The sequence below is a fragment of the Psittacula echo genome (genome assembly GCF_963264785.1).
Source record: "Psittacula echo genome assembly, chromosome: 7".
NCBI lineage: Eukaryota > Metazoa > Chordata > Aves > Psittaciformes > Psittacidae > Psittacula > Psittacula echo.
The window spans coordinates 14,127,533-14,138,886 of record NC_137740.1 but is presented as its reverse complement, the minus strand read 5'-3'; positions in this window follow the sequence as shown (position 1 = coordinate 14,138,886).

The following is an 11,354-nucleotide window of genomic DNA, read 5'->3' as shown; positions in this document are numbered from 1 at the left end:
AAAGCCAACCGTATCCTGGGCTGCATCAAGAGGAGTGTGACCAGCAGGTCAAAGGAGGCGATCCTGCCCCTCTACTCTGCTCTCCTGAGACCTCACTTGGAGTATTGTGTGCAGTTTTGGTGTCCTCAACATAAAAAGGACATGGAACTGTTGGAACAAGTCCAGAGGAGAGCCACAAGGATGATCAGGGGACTGGAGCACCTCCCGTATGGAGACAGGCTGAGAAAGTTGGGGCTGTTCAGCCTGGAGAAGAGAAGGCTGTGGGGAGACCTGAAGAGGGCCTACAAGGATGCTGAGGATGGACTATTCATTAGGGACTGTCGTAACAGGACAAGGGGTAACGGGTTCAAACTTCAACAGGGGAAGTTTAGATTGGAAATAAGGAAAAAATTCTTTACTGTGAGGGTGGTGAGGCACTGGAATGGGTTGCCCAGGGAGGTTGTGAATGCTCCATCCTTGGCGGTTTTCAAGACCAGGCTGGATGAGGCCTTGGGTGACATGGTTTAATGTGAGGTGTCCCTGCCCATGGCAGGGTGGTTGGAACTAGATAATCTTAAGGTCCTTTCCAACCCTAACTATTCTATGATTCTATGATCTCCCCATCCCAGCAAAAGACCAACCTTTGTTGTATCCACCAGGGTATAAATAAGAGACTTCACATACCTTGGACACTGCATAGTGGATCTCCTGATGCTGAAGGCTTGCAGGGCTTTTTGCTGCGTCACCAGGATGGCTGCATATCATGGCAGCTGGGCTCAACAATGCACCTCACCTCCAAAGGGCTTCCACAGGCCGGTTGCCAACACTGCTGAAGCATCACATCCTGACCACAAGAGCATAACCCCGAAGAACATGGGGAGCACTGACAAGTGGGATTTATATAGGGTCTTTCTGAAGTGACCTGTATCATTTAACAGATGGGGAAACATTGCCACATTGTCTTGTCTCCTGGTGAGAGCACGATCACAGAGAGTGACTCCTCTGGCTGGGATCCTGCTGGCGTGTGAATGACACTATCATTTAATCCACTTTATACAATTTTCCTTGTCTCCAGCCAAGTTTTTTCTTTGTTTGGAGATATGGATTAAGATATGGAGATATGGACTAAGCTCATCCATTCAGGTCACGGTACTGGACTCTGTCAAAAGCAATTTTGAAATCCAAGAAGCCTACATCTGTAACTTTCCCCATCTGTTCTTTGCATAATTTTCCTGAAAATAAGCATACCAGACAATATCACACTTGAGATTTTTACCTTTTATGAAGTTAAACTGGCTTGGTTTTGTCATCCAGGATTTTTCCAGATGTTTTGTGATCTCACTTATAATTAACATATCCAGGATCCAAGCCACACGCTAGCACTGAGATCAGACTCAGACATGTACTTATAATAGTCTAACATGATTCTTGATTTGATTTACATCTCCCAAGCTTTTTTTATGGCAGAAGGTAAAAAATGCATGCAAATAAAACTCTGAATATTTTTAGCAACTCTTAATAATCTATTTACAGTTACTGCTTTATTATATTTCACTACTAAACATTTAGACTGCAAAATTATTTTAATTCCGTATTTCTATGGAAAATACATGGTGCAAACATATACACCCTGGGTTGAGCTTCCTGTTATTCACTCCACAGCTCTGAAATTAAAGTGGCATTACTGATTTTCATAGCTGAGAAAGCAAAAAAATAAGCAAAATATGGCACTACGTATGACCACACAACACTAATTACTACACTGGCAGGAATCACCGGCACTCAGCTATAACCTTAACAAGGCTTTGACTCAGAATATTATTTTTCTACACATTGCCACCCTAAACTCAATCCATTTCCATGAACTGCTGACATTTTAGCACTAGCAGGGCTATATACAGCACAAATCACTGACCAAAAAAGGAGTGTATGGTTTATTGACGTAGTAAGTGATATTCCATTATTGGAATATCAGTATTACAATAATTCATTTGGCCTTTTTCTTTTTCCTCTTCATCAAAATAACATCCTCTTAAATTAGTTACAGTGAGTTGGATAATTCTTAATAAAGAGGTACACAAGTTGAAAGAATCATCCCTGCTTTATTACAGGAAAAAGCGTAGTTCCAACTTGATGACCTGGAGTGTTTTAAGAAGGAAAGCAATCTTTTCTATATGAACAATACTAACTTCCGCTTGAAAGTTGGTTTTCCTTTGTTTGAAAACAGAACTACTTGAAATAGTTTACAGAAGTTCAGGGAAGAAATCTGGTTCTTGTATATATATTTGCAAATAATCTAGTGATTCCCTTCAGATCACTGGAAGCATATACGCTATTTCTTGGGAAATAAGATATTTCCCAAGAACACACATAGATGAGCAGAAATACACCAGCCAAACACTGGGAAATGTGAACATTTATTTGGGAGTGAGATGAAGCAGTGAGTGACAGTTTGTGGGATTAACTTGTGTCAAGTTGTGAGTTATTTGGTAGAAGGAAGTAATTTAAAAATGTATCAGTATTTCATCAAGTACTGAATGGTCCATTATAGCTCTGTCAAACCTTCTAGAGCTGAAAAGTGTGAACTCTGGCAATGACTTCAAGAGGAAAAGGTTTGTAGTAAGTATACCAAATAAAAAATAATATTAAGCATTGCAAATGCTATAAAAATCATTTTACTGGTTCTATTGTACTGAACCAGTGACACACCAGAGCAAGAATTATAGTTTCTCACTAAAGTGGATTCATGATTTCATGGAAGAGAAGACTGCTGAAAAGATACGTACAAAGACTAACATTTCTGTATCAAAATATAAACACTTCTTACATACATGAAAATAGTTTATTAATCTTTAAAAGCTGAATCATCCAAACCACTATCCTGCTGGGTTTGACTGGCATAGAGTTAATTTTCTTCACAGTAGCTAGTATGGGGGATGTTTTGGATTTGTGCTAAAAATATTGCTGATAACACAGGGATGTTTTAGTTATTGCTGAACAGTGCTTACACAGAGTCAAGGCCTTTTCTGCCTCTTACCCCACTCCACCAGTGAGTAGGCTGGGGGTCCACAAGGAGTTGGGAGAGGACAAAGCCAGGACAGCTGACCCCTACTGACCCAAGGGATATTCCATATCATATGACATCATATAAAGCTGGGGGAAGAAAAGGAAGGGGGAGACATTTGGTGTCACGGCACTTTTCTTCCCGAGTAACCGTTATGTGTGATTGAGCCCTGCTTTCCTGGAGATGACTGAACACCTGCCTGCCAATGGGATGTAGTGAAAGAATTCCTCATTTTCTTTGCTTGCATACATGCATTTTGCTTTACCTATTAAACTGTCTTTATCTCAACCCACAAGTTTTCTCACTTCTACTTTTGTGATTCTCTCCCCATTCCACCAGGGGAGGAACAAGGAGGACGAGTGGCTGCGTGGTGCTTAGCTGCCAGATGCAGTTAAACCACACCACCTTCCTCCTGGCCATTAGCTTCTACTCATGCACAACAGATAGCTCACCCAAGAAGTAAGTGCAGAGGAGATGGTATGACCCCTGAGCTGCAGCTATGATGTTTTAATTTGATAGTCTTCTAACAAGCAGCAGTATAGAGAATGATGAGTTGTGGTTTCTCTCATGCAGTTTATTTAGAATTATATTTTTAATAAAATAATTTCACTTTGAAGGTGATTGCACTTCTTTCTTGGAGATTTTTCTACATTTCCCATGAATCCTTGCCATTTGCACAACATGAGGCCTTGCATTATGGTTGTGTAAAAGCAGAAAGCACAGAACTGAAGTAATGAGGTGTTATTTATATCTTGTCAGATTCAGACACCTTAAACTTCAAAACTGAAGTGATTGAGGAATTTCTCTTTTTTTTGTGGTTATTCTGTAAAATTCTCAGTATGAGGAAAATGGGAGGGGTGTTCTTCCAGCTACTAAAAAGCAAAACAAAACAAACTTTTAGCATTGCCCTTCCATGTACTATTAGTCTGAAAGTTTCTGTGTCTATGGACTGTAGTACAGCAGTAAAAGTTATCTCCTGGTTAGATGTATTTGCAGAGAATCATATACATGTGGGTGCATTTGGAGGAGATAAATCTGAAGGAGATATTTAATTTTGGTTGGACTTGATGATCTTAAAGGTCTTTTACAACCTAGCTGATTCTATGATTTACAAGATGTAATTTTATATTGCTGTCACATTCTCTTAAAAAAATCACCCTCTATTCTGGGAGATAATGTAAAACTATAAATGAGCAATTTTAATGTGTTCTGATAAATTTTAAGAGCCATGGTGGATGTGCAGTCAAAGAGAGTGTTTGGGATGGATTGCTTACAGCTGAAATTAAAGGGGATGACTACTTATCTCCCACAGTAGCAGGCAACATGGGCTGGAAGAAGGGTAACTACAAAACGCTTGACATTAGAAGTATAGAGTGCACCAAGGGCACAAGTCTGTTGACAGAGTAAGACCAGCAAACAGCAAACCTGTTTTATCAGCCACAAATACGGATGAGAAAATAAGGTATACTGATGACAAGCCTGACTTGGGACACTTGAGAATTTGTGCAAGGAGCATGAAATAATTCAGGTTAGAAGTGATGCGGGAGGTCACAATGTCCAATCCCCTATTCAGGGGAGAAAGCAAGATTTGAAGGTGGATATCACCTTGTGCTTTTGAAACTTGATGGTACAGCCTGCTGGAGTTTGTCACCGGGGAAAGAGAACTCTTGCCCACCACAGAGGGTCTGGTAACAGGGAAGGGCCTTTAATATTGTCACCAGTGCAATGGAAAAATACCAGAGAAAGAAAAACAAAAACAACAGAGAAGGTCACATCACCCACATACCAGACGAATGCATCAAGTTCAAGGTCTCATCCTCACAAAGGGATTTGGTTGTCATGGGTTAAGCAATAATCGGACCCTGGGGCTCAGCATAGTTTTCTGTTGAGGGGCGAGTGCTCCAAACACACATTGCAGTCATGCTCCTTCCTTGCTAGGAGGTCAATCACGCTGGTTTTTGCAAACCAAAGTATCATCAACACAGATGACAGATTACTGTTTTAGGAAGTGGGGGTTGAATTGCTTCAGTCAGTCACGAATTAAAGTTCAGCCTTCTTCATCCTTCTCTCGTGACTATGTTACACAGACCAGGAAGAACAGCAGATAGCATATGGTGTTTCAGGCACCTGGTGAACTTAATGGATGAAAATTAAGGCACCCTCGCAGTTACTAGAAGCCACTGCTCATTAGGATTATAAAAATAAAAAATTGAATCCTGAAATGGAATTAGGATTTTGTCCCTTGTCCAAGTGTCATTGCAAAAGTTCCCTCTAAGGTACCAGGCTGCTTTGGCTTAGACTGTTGAAAGTTCTACTGGCACCCTCACTTCCAAACAGCTCTGCCTTCAGTGAGTCTGAGGCAAAAATAAGACTGAAACATGTAATCCAGTGAAGAAATTTTATTGAATTACAAATATCCAAATTTATAATTGCTAATGGAATCTAAAGTAATTTTTTTCTGCTGTTTTCAGAAGGTACAAACACACATACTGTTGCTGGGAATGGTAGTGACTTGGTAGCAATGTTTTACTGATAACATTTTTTTGCCTCAAGTATTTTAATTTGTCAACCTCATACTGGCAGCAGATTTTAGAAAAGTGAAATGGATTTATCTTTGCAAACTTCTGTAGCAAGTATTTATTTTGCAACCATGGTGCTGAGATTAAACAGTCCTGCAACCACAGGACTTTTTTTTAAAGACTCCTTGAATGTGTTGCTAAGAAATAAATTCCTGAGTATATCTATGTCACTGTTTAGCTTATCCTAATTATAAACAATTTTAAAAACTGCATTCAAAATTATATTTTTAATATTTAACCATTGTCCAGTCACTTCAGACACCATCTTGTTTACAGGAGGCAGCAGAAAAAAGGGACAAGTGAGATAAATAGATTTGTTCTTAAAGTATCATCATTTGGAGTTGCTCAAACGTTCCCAGGAAGCCTTTTTCCTCAGGTATCAAACAGTTCTGATTGACTAGATGTTTGGTATTTCTGTGTTATTAATACTTCCTGTAACTTGCTGCAAATATTTGTCTTTGTTTTCTTATTTATTATGCATAAATTGTACTGAGTAAGACCTAATGGTTTTGGCTTTGCACAATTTTCAGGTGCTCTGATCAAATCCCGAAGTTTCCACCAATGGATTTATTCCTCAATTGCACCCTTTCTAAGCATAAATCACCTCTAAAAAGTTATCAGGTTACTATATCTCTCCAGAGCTGGATGGGACTTTTTCCTATAGGATTTCTCTCCTAAATATATATTTTTATTAAATATATATATTTAGGAAGACATATAAGAATTTTGATAGAAAAAGGAAAACCTTTGTTTTGGGACTGGAAGGAGCATAGACAACAGCTGGAAATACACCTATGTTCTGCTCTCCCACTAGGATTAGATCCTCTTCACACACTCCCTAACTCAAGTCTCAGAAAACGAAGCCTACTAAAAAGTATTTATACTGAGAAATAGCATTTAAGATATTTGAGCTAGAAACTGTGGGTCACAGATGTATATTGTATCTATTTGCATAAAAGTAAAGCACCGCCTACGTAAGAGTCAAACTGCATATCTGTTTTGATTTGCCAGACACTATTAAAGCAAAAATGAGAGAAAGTATGGATTAATACTTACCAGAGAAGAACAAAAAATGGATAGAGAGAACGCTGCAACAGCCATGGCCTTTATCAGCCTTCACACCATCAAAAATTGTGACCTAATCAGTTTAAACAAGCAGGAAAGCTTGGAAAAGCCTGATGAAAGCATTAGTTAATGAATCTGTGAGGTTATATTTGAGAATCCTACTGTAGGTCCTGCTAACCAGCCTGGTCTCCTCCCACTAAGGGCATGGGTTCACAAAACGGCTAAGTAAAATTAACAGCTCCTCAGCAAGGGAGGTATTACTGCCTTTCCCTCCCATTGATATACCTCCCCCCATGCTACCCTTGCTCTGCTCTTGCAAAAGTTCTGACACTGCAACATAGAGCAGTTTGACTCATCATGCCTGTGAACAGCTTCTCCCTCTTCAGCTGCACTCATTTTTTTGCCATTTTTGCAAGTTCAGTTAACTCATGGTACATTCAAACACCAAAACCAGTGCAAGAGCAACAAGAAGGGCATGAGGCCAGACTCATCCTCCCAGCTGTCGTTTGACCAGCTTGCTCCAAAAGCACCCCATCAGCCAAGAACCTGATCTAACAGCAGCTTGGCAAATATTTTGGTGTAGTGGAAATCACTTACTTGACAGTCTGAATTGCTGTATTTATAACAGAAAAGGATCTCCTTCCAAAGCATCCAACTGCATGTACTACTCTCACAGGAAAGTGACCTGGGGTTGCTCCACTTAAGAGAATCAAATCTGGTATTTTGCACATTGTTTACCCAGCTCTAGTGTCTGAGACAAGCTGCAAGATACACAATACCTGTCACCACCACTCCCCACATCATGGCATCCACTGGTAGCGAGCAACCCACTTTTGAAAAGTCATTTATATGAGAATAAAAAGCATGTTGTTACTGAACCAATCAACATAGCGCTAATGTGTAATATTTTCCACCTGAGATACAAGCTCAATACTATCTGATGGTCAGCAGGTACTGAAACTCATAATTGTGGTGGGTATTTGTTTTTTTCCCTTGCACCTATTCCTCATCAAAAAGCAGTAAACTCAAGGTTATCTCAAGAATACATGATGCAGCTACTCAAATAGCCCCTCTTTTATCTCATCTTTGGAATAGCATTGAACTATTGGTATTTAAGACTTCCTAGTATTAAAATTAATTCACATTCAGCAGGAAAACATTGTTCACATTGTTAATACTTTCCTAAATATAATGCAGAAAGACTAAATTGAAAGTCATTGCTTGCTGAAATCAATGACCAGTTTTACCACTTCTAATGGTGGCAGATCACAGAAGTTTAAACTGAAAAGCAGCTGGGTGTTTTAGGAAACAATAAAAGTCATGATAGGTGCTGCAAATTCCCTTGAGATTTCTGCACTTTTCCCAGGACCCAAGCATTGAGAATTAAATCTCATGTCAATCTATGCAGTTAATCAGCAGTGTGCTGTGTTACCAGGAACATCCTAGAGGAGTGTATCAGCAGGCAAGGTTCATCTGAAAGGTCCCAACATCTTGTCCTAAAGGATCACCATGTGTATGGAACTGGTACATATTGCTGTTCCTGAAATCATTCCCTAAGCATCAGTCTAAAATAATAAAACCACTTACATACAAGTATATAAAAAAAAAAAAAAAAAAACAAACAACACAGCAGGTGAACACCTTACCTCAAGAATCAGATCAAAATAACCTTTAACCTTGCTCTCCATCTTTGTATCTAGATAACAAACTACAGATCCTTGCCAAAATCCTGTGATGAGCAACTTGCTACTGAGCTTTCTTTGCTTCAGCAGGTTGATTCAGGACAGGACCTCATTTTAGGATAACACACTTCCTTATGTAGCTTGCCATTGCTTAAGATCCCAATTAGGTTAAAATATTCTCCCACCCTGAGGATTTGCTCGGTCATTAGTCAGAAATGAGATTGACTTTCTTCCCACCAGAACCCTCAGTGCCCCCTGCCTGCTCTGGAGACACTAATTACTGCCTAGCAGAAAATAGGCAGCTCATGACTGCTCGCATCATTAGCCAACCTCTAAAGAGATCATCAGCACGTTGCTAAGCAGACTGCCCTTTCCTCCCAGCCTGGGCAATACTCAGATCCTAGTGTGAAGCTGTCTCACTGGTTTTTTTTATAATTTCATATTCCATAAAACACATAATTTGCTAATCATACAACACAGCACATTGCTGGCTCTCCTGAGATGAAATACAATGATAATCAAATCACTTTCAGTGGTAACAGACCATTAAGTGATTGCATCCTCAGCTGCCTCTGCAGGTTACCACATCACTGACAAAGTATTAAGAGCAAAACTCACGTTTTTTCATGATTCATCATAGAATCATCATACCGTAGAATAGTTAGGGTTGGAAAGGACCTTAAGATCATCTAGTTCCAAACCCCTGCTGTGGGCAGGGACACCTCACACTAAACCATGCCACCCAAGACTCCATCCAACCTGGCCTTGAACACTGCCAGTGTTCAAGGATGGAGCATTCATCCGTCCTTGAACTGATGGAGCATTCATCCATCCTTGAACTGATGGAGCATTCACAACTTCCTTGGGCAACCCATTCCAATGCCTCACCACCCTCACAGTACAGAATTTCTTCCTTATATCTAACCTGAACTTCACCTGCTTAAGTTTGAACTTATTACCCCTTGTGCTATCACTACAGTCCCTGATGAAGAGTCCCTCCCCAGCATCCTTACAGGCCCCCTTCAGATACTGGAAGGCTGCTGTGAGGTCTCCATGCATCTTCTCTTCTCCAGGCTGAACAGCCTCAACTTTCCCAGCCTGTCTTCATACAGGAGGTGCTCCACTCCCCTGATCATCCTCATGGTCCTTCTCTGGATTTGCTCCAACTGTTCCATGTCTTTTTTATGTTGAGGACACCAAAACTGTGCACAATACTCCAAGTGAGGTCTCACGAGAGCAGAGTAGAGGGGCAGGATCACCTCCTTCGACCTGCTGGTCACGCTTCTTCTGATTCAGCATGTATGTGAACCTAATCAGAGTCTAACATGTTGGCAGATATTTGGAGAAAGGTACTTTCATCCCAAACACCAAATTCCCCTCGGCTCCACTTTTACTTGTTTTTTCTAAGCATGGTTCATCAGAACTTGACCTTGTCAGCCTTAGACTACCAACTGCACTGGGCTGCTCATGTAGCAATGAAGAGTATGAACACTGGCACCTCCTATTTGAATTCTGTCCTCTTCACAACAGATATTGTATGTGTGAATGGCAGTGGCTGGCTTAAATCCAGTGTGAGGGGTTTTATCAAGAGGATTATTTTTAACAACTTCAGATCTCTTTTGTTAAGCAAAAATATCATAACTCTTAAAGATACAGTTTGATAACTTTAATGAGGCTTTGCAATTTACATTCAATACGTATTAGTACACAAAATATAAGAAATCACATATACATATAAACTTTTGTTTTACAAGTCAACCAGCATGAACTACACAAGCTACATTTATTCACATAACAAAAGGAAACATTGACGAGCTTCATTCACCGATCAAACATCCCAACAATTTACAGACCAGCATTTTTTTTGCAGCCACTAAAACAACTATCTTCCATAAAGAACAAATAATTTATGTCAACAGATACACTGGCATCACATTCTATGAAATGAAAATGCCAAACTTAACACTGACTGGATGTTTCCACTACTCAGCAGAACCCACGTGAAGCAACAGTGTGGAGCTTATACCAGCATCAAATCTGTCCACGGTTTATCAGCTCTGTGACTGAGAAAATAAATCACATACAGAAATTCTTTAGGGTAAATGAAGCCATTTCATTTCATTAAAGGGTTATTTAACCCACTTATTTTTCAACCTTTTTAAAACAAAAAGGAAATAGCTTTTTAACCAAAAAATGAAATATTTAAACCTTTTGGTTTTTTATTTTCTGCCTTAAACTATTCTCACATACAACATGAATTTGTACCTTGTGAATAGCTTTGGTCCCTCAGACTACCTGGTGAATCAGTTTTTAACTACTTTGTCGAAACACTCCAACAATTCACTAATGCAGTTATTTGAAGCAGGTAAAAATATCATAGGCATTTCTATCTTAAAACAATCCCTCTGCTACAAAGTCGGACACTCTTATTTTTGTTTCTGAACAAGAATACAGTCACAAAAATCAAAGCTTCTTTTAGCAGCATTAAAGGTGAAGGTCCTCCTGTGCAAAGTCCTGGAAACTTTCTGATCCCTTTAAATACACTAAATACCCTCAGCAATTCAGACACAGACCCTGCAAAAACTAAGCATGCCATTTGTTTTCACAAAAAATACCCAACAAAACAACACACCCCCAGTGCAGTTCCCTGCAGAGATGCTCATTTGGTCACATTCATTTTTCATGAGACATGTGTGACCTTTTACAAATGAAGCACATATACCTCATGAGCAATACAGTATATGCCTGACGGGAACACTTCAAGATACTTCCTTCAGTTTGGGAGTTGAAAAAATGAAACAACTACATTTTTTTTACAGACTAACCACAGCTTTATGCCTGTTAGTTTCAACAAAATTTGTTGAAAGGACTAAAAACTCACCAAAAGATCAGAAAATATAACTGTAAGCAAGCTGAGCTGATCTGCTGTGTTCCCACAAGGAACTCCATGGTTTATCAGAGATTTGAAAGGAATGCCTAAGCTGA